Raw genomic sequence first — 8,930 nt, 5'->3', positions numbered from 1 at the left:
CCTGAAATTTCCCCTTTGAATTAGCAGGTGGAATGCAAATAGACTAGCCGGTCTTTGTACAACTCGGGTAGCGTTTTCTTTTCCTCATTGTTCCTTTTAACAAGTGACAGGAATTGAAAATATGAAAAATAATTATAAAGGAGTGCCATGTGTGAGCTAAAAGTAGAGATAATAAAAGGCCGAAGTACACTGGACAAGCCTTTTTTTATCACATCAAACAGGATGTGAACAGAAGCAGCAAAATTCTTCGCTTTTGGTTCGCTTTAGTTTTCTCGCATTGGCAGGAAATAGGAGAACACATAGTATAGCAAATATCCATCCTATAGAATATCTTGGATAAAATTCTGCTTTGAGTTCAAATTAAGGAATCACATCACATAATTCTTGCACTTTTTACTGAAATGTAATTGGCATATATAACGCAATGTATATAACGCGCTGATTCAATACACATATATTACAATATGGCAATCAACTTAGCAATAGTTAAACCTTCTATCACTTCACCTAGTTTTAATTTCATTTCTTTTATTTTGCGGTGGGAACAATAAAGATCTAGTCTTTTAGCAATTCTGACCTTTATAATACTGTATTGTTGCCTATCACCAGTATGGTGTAGATTAGCTCTCCAGGACTTATTTATCTCCTAGTTCCAAAATTTTACCCTTAAAATATCCCTAATACTCTGCATCCCAGCCTCTGGTAACTATCATTCTACTCCCTGTTTTCACAAATTTACTTACTTACTTACTTTATTTATTTATTTATATTGTTTAATTATATTTAATAGATTATGCTATTATAGTTGTTCCGGTGTTCCCCCTTTGCCTCCCTCCACCCAGCAACCTTCATTCCCTCAGGCAATACCCCCACCATTGTTCATGTCCATGGGTCATGGGTATAAGTTCTTTGGCTATTCTATTTCCTATACTGTACTTTACATTTCCACAGCTGTTCTGTAACTAGCTATTTGTACTTCTTAGCCCTTCACCTCTTCACCCATTTCCCCATATCTCCTTCCATCTGGCAACCAGCAAAACGCTCTCTACATCCATGGTTCTGTCTCTATTCTTGTTTACTGAGATGGTTTTTTAGATTCAATTGTTGATAGATATGTATTTATTGCCATTTTATTGTTCATAGTTTTGATCTCCTTTTCTTAAATAAGTCCCTTTAACAATGATCATTTATTGTTATACAATAATAATATGAAATAACTTTCATATAATAATTGTTTAAGTGATGATGAACTTCTTTAGTTTTTTCTTGTCTGGGAAGCACTTTATCTGCCCTTTGACTCTAAATAATAGCTTTGCTGGGTAGAGCAATTTTGGCTGTAGGTCTCTGATTTTCCTCATTTTGAATACTTCTTGCCAGTCCCTTCCAGCCTCTAAAGTTTCCTTAAATAAATCAGCTGCTAATCTTATGGAAACTCCCATGTAGGAAACTAACTTCTTGTTCCTTGCTGCTTTTAAGATGCTCTCTTTATCTTTAACCTTTGGCATTTTAATTATGATGCGTCTTGGAATGGGCCTCTTTGCATCTGTCTTGTTTTGGACTCTCTGTGCTTCCTGGACTTGCATGACTATTTCCTTCACAAAATTATGGAAGTTTTCTTTTATTATTTTTTTTCAAATAGATACCCAATTTCTTGCTCTTTCTTTTGTTCTTCTCAAACTCCTATGATGTGAATGTTGGAAAGCTTGAAGTTGTCCCACAAGCTGCTTACTCTATCCTCATTTTTTGGATTCTTTTTTCTTCTTGTTGCTCTGATTGGTTGTTTTTGCTTCCTTATGTTCCAGATCATTGATTTGCTTCTCAGCTTCATTCACTCTACTGTTGTTACCCTGTAAATTGTTCTTTATTTCAATTACTGTATCCTTCATTTCTGACTGGATCTTTTTTATGCTGTTGAGGTCCTCACTGAGTTCTTTGTGCACCCTTATAACCAGTGTTTCAAACTCTGCATCTGAGAAATTGCTTATCTTCATTTTGTTTAGTTCTTTTTCTGGAGTTTTGATCCATTCTTTCACTTGGGTAATGTTTCTAGAAGACATAGGAAATTGTGGAGCATGAGCCAAGACCAGCCATTCATGGAAAAGCCACTTGGGTGGACCTTTAAATTGGGTGGGACGAAGCCAATGAGGATTTCCAGAGAGAGGCAAACAGCATTAGTCAGATAGATGTAGTCTCAGATTTGTCACCAGACTGCCAGCTCTGTGGCTCTGTGGAAGGAGGGTTCAGAAAAGGGACACGGCCTCTACATGACTTTCTGTCTGGGAGAAAGCTGTCCCCCAGCTCTCACCTTCATGCCCGACACTTCAGTTTCTCCCTGTATTCCACTGATGCCTTTCTTTTTTTTTTTTTTTAAGATTTTATTTATTTTTAGAGAGGGAAGGGTGGAAGAAAAAGAGAGAGAGAGAAAGAGAGGGAGAGAGAGAGAGAGAGAGAGAGAGAGAGGGAGAGAGAGAGGGAGAGAGAGAGAAACATCAATGTGGGGTTGCTGGGGGCCATGGCCTGCAACCCAGGCATGTGCCCTGACTGGGAATTGAACCTGCAATGCTTTGGTTTGCAGCCTGCATTCAATCCACTGAGCTACGCCAGCCAGGACTCCACTGATGCCTTTCAATATGGTACCCTGGTGCTGGAGCTCAGGGGAGTGAATCTAAGTAAGTCTGTGTGTGGGTTAAGAGGAGCTGCTTAGGACTCTATGAGTTTCTTCCACTGACTCAGTCTTCACCGGTTTTTGCAGCCAGAAGTTATGGGGGCTTATCTTTCTGGAACTGGAACCTTGGGCTGGAGGGCCTGTTGTGGTGCTGACTCCTCGCTCCTAAGATATCCCTCTTGAATTTTTATCCACCACACGTGGATATGGGACCTGGGACCAGCCCTTTCCATGTCTCTACCCCACCTACCAGTCTGGATGGATGTGGTTTCTTTCATTCCGTAGTTGTCTGACTTCCATTCAACTAGATTTCTGCTGGTTCTGAGTGATGGGTGTTCTATATTTTAATTGTAATTTTGATGTGACTGTGTGAGGAGGTAAACCATGTTTACCTATTCTGCCATCTTGACTGGAAGTCTGTTTTGATTTTAAGTTTTTCTGTATAGTTCATTTTTATTGTATTTTTCATTACCATTTATCCTCCATACCGTCTTCTACCTCCACCCACCCTGCAATCACCACATTGTTGTCCATGTCCATGAGTTCTTTTTCTTTTTTGCCAGATTTCTCCACTTCTGAAAAACCCATCCTCAGAGCTGTCATCCTGCTCTGTCTGTAAGTCTATCTCTATTTTGCTCGTTAGTTCAGTTTGTTCATCAGATTCCATACATGAGTAAAATTATATGGTTGTCTTTCTTTGACTGGCTTATTTCACTTAGCATATTATTCTTCAGATCTACCCATTCTGTCTTGTTTTCTTGATGACAACCATTCTAACAGGTATGAGGTGATACCTTACTGTGGTTTTGATTTGCATTTCCCCAATGATTAGTGATATTGACCACCTTTTCATGTATCTGTGGGTAACTTGGATGTCTTCTTTGAAAACATGCTTACTTAGTTCCTCTGTCCATTTTTTTTTAATCAGATTGGTTTTGTGTTATTGAATTGCATGACCTTTTATATTTTTTGGATATTAACCCCTCATCTGATATGTTTTTTGAAAATATTTTCTCCCATTCTACAGTTTTCAACTCTTCATATATATTTTGTACATGGCTTTAACATTGTTTATTGGCTGTGAAGATTTTTGGTTTGATGTAGAGTCCCATTTGTTGATTTTTTAATTTTGTTGCTTGTGGTCTTGGTGTCCTGTCCAAAAAATCATTGCCTCATTCAATTTCAAGAAGTTTGTTCCCTATGTTTTCTTCTAGGAGTTTTGTAGGATCAGGACTTACATTTAAGTTCTTAATCCATTTCAAGTTAATTTTTGTCAAAGGTGTAGATGGAAATCCAACTTCATTTTTCTGCATGTAGTTACCATATTTCACCATGTATAATGTGCACCCATGTTTTAGTGCTAATTACCACGTACAATGTACATCTTTATTTTTTCCACTCAAAATCTTGGGCAAAAGTGTGCATTATACATGGTAAAATGTGGGTATCCAGTTTTCCCAAAACCATTTGTTGAAGAGACTATCCTTTCCCTACTCAGTGTTCCTGGCTCCCTTGTCAGCCATTAGTTAATGGTATATTCAGGGGTTTATTGTTTGGCTCTTATTTCTGTTCTATTCATCTATGTGTCTAATTTTATGTCAGAACCATACCACATTAACATAGCTTTATAGTATAGTTTGAGGGTGGGAAGTGTGACTTCTCTAGCTTTGTTTTCTCTTCTCATTGTTTTGAATATTAGAGGTCTTATGATTTCATGCAAATTTTTAGGATTTTTTCTAGTGCCATTGGAATTTTAATAGGTAGAATCTATAGATGGCTTTGGGTAGTAGGAAGATTTTAACAATGTTAATTTTTCTGATCCAGGTACATGAGATATATTTCCATTTATTTGTGTATTCTTCAGTTGCTTTCAGCAAATTCTGACAGATTTCGGTGCACACCTATTTCACCTCCTTGTTTAAATTTATTCCTAAGTATTTAAATTTTTGGTGCTATTGTTAATGGGATTTTCTTTATTTCATCTTTAGATATTTTGTTCTTAGTGTATAAAAATACAACTGATTTCTGCATGGCTATTTTGTATTGTGTAACTTTACTGAATTTGTTAATTAGTTCCAGTTTTTTATGTGGAATTTTTAGGATTTTCTATACGTAAGATTGTATCTTTATTTTTTTAAAGATTTTAATTATTTATTTTTAGAGAGAGGGGAAGAGAAGAAGGGAGAGAAACATTAATGTATGGTTGCCTCTCATGTGCCCCCTGCTGCAACCCAGGCATGTACCCTGACTGGGAATCAAACCACAACTATTTGGTTCACAGGCCCATGTATCTTTAAATAAAGACAATTTTACTTCTTCCTCCATTATTTGGATGCATTTTTTTATATTGTCTGATTGCTCTGCTAGGACTTCCAGTACTGTGTTAAATAGGATTGGTGAGAATGAGCACCCTTGTTTTGTTCCTGATCTTAGAGGAAAAACTTTCAACCCTTAACCAATGTGTATGTTAACAGTGGGTTTGATGTATATGGCCTCTATTACGTTGAGGTGTGTTACATCCACACCTGATTTGTTGAGAGTTTTAATCGTGAAAGGATATTGTATTTTGTCAAGTGCTTTTTGATCATTTATTGAGGTGATCATATGAGTTACATTCATTATATTAATCTTGTGTTATCACATTTATTAATTTGTGATGTAGAACCATTCTTGCATCCCAGGGATACATCCTACTTGGTTATGTTGTTTGATCCTTTTAATGTGCTGTTGAATTCAGTTTGCTGATCTTTTGTTGAGAATTTTCACACCTACATGCATCATGGATATTGGTCTGTAGTTTTCTTTTCTTGTAATGTTCTTATCTGATTTTGGTATCAGGATAATGTTGGCCTCATAAAATGAATTTGAGAGTCATCATTCCTCTTCAATATTTGAAAGACTTGAGAAGTGTTGGTATTAGTTCTTCTTTAAGTATCTGTCAGAATTTACTAGTGAAACCATTTAGTCCAGGGCTTTTCTGAGTTGGGACGTGGGTTTTTTTTTTTTCCCTGATTAAACCTCTTGACTAGTTATTGGTTTGTTCAGATTTTCTCTTTCTTCCTGATTCAGTTTTGGTAGATTGTATGTTTCTAGGAATTTATCCTTTTCTCCTAGGTTATTCAATCTGTTTGCATATAATTGTTCATACTGGCCCCTCATGATTCTGTGCATTTCTGTAATGTCAGTTGCAAAGTCTCCTATTTCATTTTCTGATTATATGAGTCCTTTCTTTTTTTTCTTAGTCTAGATAAAACTTTGTTAAGTTTGTTTACGTTTTCAAGAAAACACTTTAGTTTCATTGAGCTTTTCTATTATTTTTTTGGTCTTTAATTTCTCTCTGCCCTGATCTTTGTTTTTTTCCTTCCTTTTCCTAACTTTGGACTTGGTACTTCCCTTTCTAGTTCTTTCCAGTATAAAGTTAGATTATTTGAGGTCTTTTATTTTCTTATTCTAGGCATTTGTTGCTATTAACTTCCTTCTTAGAACTGCTTTTGCTGTATCCCGGAGGTTTTGGTATGTTGTTTCCATTTCAATTTTTTCAAAATATTTTTTTGATTTTCCTTTTTGACATATTGGTTGCTCATTCTGACTTTGACTGTACATTTACCTTTGCCAGTGTGTTGTACATTTCCATGTTACTAATTAGCATCATTTCATTTCAGCTTGAAGAACTCCTTTCAGCATTTTGTAAGATGGGTCTAATGGCGATGAATTCAATCCTCAGGGAGCTTTTGGTGGGAGGGCCTGCAAAATCTATTTCTTCTTTATTTTTGAAGGATAACATTGCCAAATAGAGTATTTGTGGTTGGCAATTTTTTCTTTCTGCTAATTACACAAGTAAAGCACATCTCTATGACATTGTATCAAGGATGTTCAATCAATATGGCTTACTACTGTTGATGTTGCCTTTTATTGTAGAGTCCTGATCACACTTCATTCCAGATATACCACGTTCATCTTACAATGGGATGTCACAACTTAGTGGGTCTGTGAGAATCCAGGTTTTATGGACAGTTATACCCACATGGTCATTTGATGTTCCATGCTCGGGTGCCCCATCTCTATCAGATCCCACAGGCAAGCCAGTAAGTATATATTAAAAGGTATATGATTTTCTCCTGCAGATGACCTCTCTCTGTAACCCTAGTTCAGACTCTTAATGGCATTTTCTGCAAATTTCACATCACTACTTTGGGCTTCTTTTCCCATCACTACTAGGTCTTTTGCCCTAAAATGCAATTATGCTTGCACTACATCCTAAAGCTGCTGCAGAGTATTCTCTTGTTTGGGCCTCACTCAAATCTGGCACCCATTTCTATTCATCTGATACATGTGTTGGAGCAGTGTTCCTAGGTGTGGAATATGGAGCTTCCAGAACACAAAGAAGTCTGAAAGGCACTGACTTGGCATTCTACTTCAAGGTGAGTTACAATATGCAATACTTTGTCTTTTATTTCATATGGGATATAATAGGATACCCCTTATCACTGGATCACTAAATATTTCACTAATGTAGCAGACTGCTGAGTCACTCCCATCAGAGCACACAGGTCCTACCCAGGCCTCCAAAACTGCCTACCACTTCTTGTTTCTCTGTTCTAATTAGCATGATGTTATCAAATTTGTGGATTAATGTGATACTACTCAGGATATTAAAAGTCTGTATCTATTTAGGCTACATTTTGACAAAGGGCAGAACTGACCTAGCCCTGTAGCAAAACTGTAAATGTATATAGTTGTTCATTTCACATAAATGTGAACTATACAATCCTTTCCAGATATTAAAGTACACTTTCTTTAAATCAATGGAAGCTTTCCATGTATAAGAACATCTTAATCAGCACTAGAAAGATACCTAGATTTCTGTTAGATTTCTATGTTAATTCCATTTAAGACTGGTGTTTAATAGTTTTATATCTACACACAATTATTTATATTCTTAAGATTTGTTTCCTGCAATGATTATACTTTAGGGTAAACATTTAGATGCCATCTTAAAAAATGTGAGATGGCAAATAGTTTTATCAAACTTTTTAGAAATAAAAATAAAAATATTTTGAAAATTAAAGAAAGGAAAGCAGGCAGAAAGAACAAAAAAGGGAGGAAGGGAAGGAAGGGAGGGAGGAAGGAAGGAAAGGAGGAAGGAAGGAACAGAGGGAGGGACGGAGAAGGAAAGAAAGGTGGCTGCATTTGGGACTACATCTTGTTTGGAGTAGGCTACCGTCATTCTCAAAACAGAGATACAATGGTGAACAGAGCTCCTGTTTTTTCAAAGTCCTTTAAGAGTGGTAGTAACTTCTGTCATTACCACTGGGAAATTATACTGTTTTTAATTTATTGAATACTATATTTTGGGGGGTAGGGAGAGGTTTCAGAGGTTTCCACTTGGCTTTCTCCACTGTTTTCCAAATACTTAATGTTGGGTTCACGATATTGCCCAAGTAGTTTATTTTTATTTTCAATTTGGGACAAGAAAAATGATGACCAAGTAGGTTTGTGGATCTAGTAAACTTAGGGTAAACCAGACTATGGGAAAGACTCCATCTATTACCTGGCTTCAACAATTAATTTCAGTTATTCTTATGCTATAATCACAGTTATTATTACTTTGAACACATACATTAGATCAACAATAAGGAAAATAAAATATTTTGACTTCATTTATTCCTTCTCTAGTGATCTTTCATTCTTGTAGATCTGGGTTCCTGACCTATATCATTTTATTTCTCCATGAAGAACTTCTTTTAACATTTCTTGCAAGGCAGATTTACTGGCAACAAATTCCTTCAATTTTTGCTTGTTGAGAAAGTCTATTTCTTCTTCACTTTTGAGGGAAGAATTTCACCTGGTATAGAAGTCTATGTTGGTGGGCTTTCTTTCAATGCTTTAAATATTTCACCCCATTTTATCCTTGCTTGCATGTTTTCTGAAATGATTTAATTTTCACCCTTGGGTCTCCATAGGTTAGTTGCCAACACCCAAATTCTGGCTTCTTTCCAAGATTTTCTTTTGGTCTTTGGTTTTCTGAAGTTTTAAGATGATACACCTTGGTGTAGTTTTTGGTATTTACCCAAACCTTTCTTGACTGTGGTTTGATGTCTCTTATTGTCAAAAATTCTTGGCCATTATTAATTCAATATTTTTTCCCTGCTCCTTTCTCTTTCTTCTTCTCCCTCTATCCCAATTATACATACGTTACACCTTCTACATTTATCCCTAAGTTTTAAAATATTCTGTTCTATTTTTAAAAATCCTCATCCAAGGA

This window comes from Phyllostomus hastatus, unplaced genomic scaffold, assembly GCF_019186645.2.
Source record: "Phyllostomus hastatus isolate PE091 unplaced genomic scaffold, TTU_PhHast_1.1 phas_contig_468, whole genome shotgun sequence".
NCBI lineage: Eukaryota > Metazoa > Chordata > Mammalia > Chiroptera > Phyllostomidae > Phyllostomus > Phyllostomus hastatus.
The sequence above is the reverse complement of the archived record's forward strand: the minus strand, read 5'-3'. Positions refer to the sequence as shown.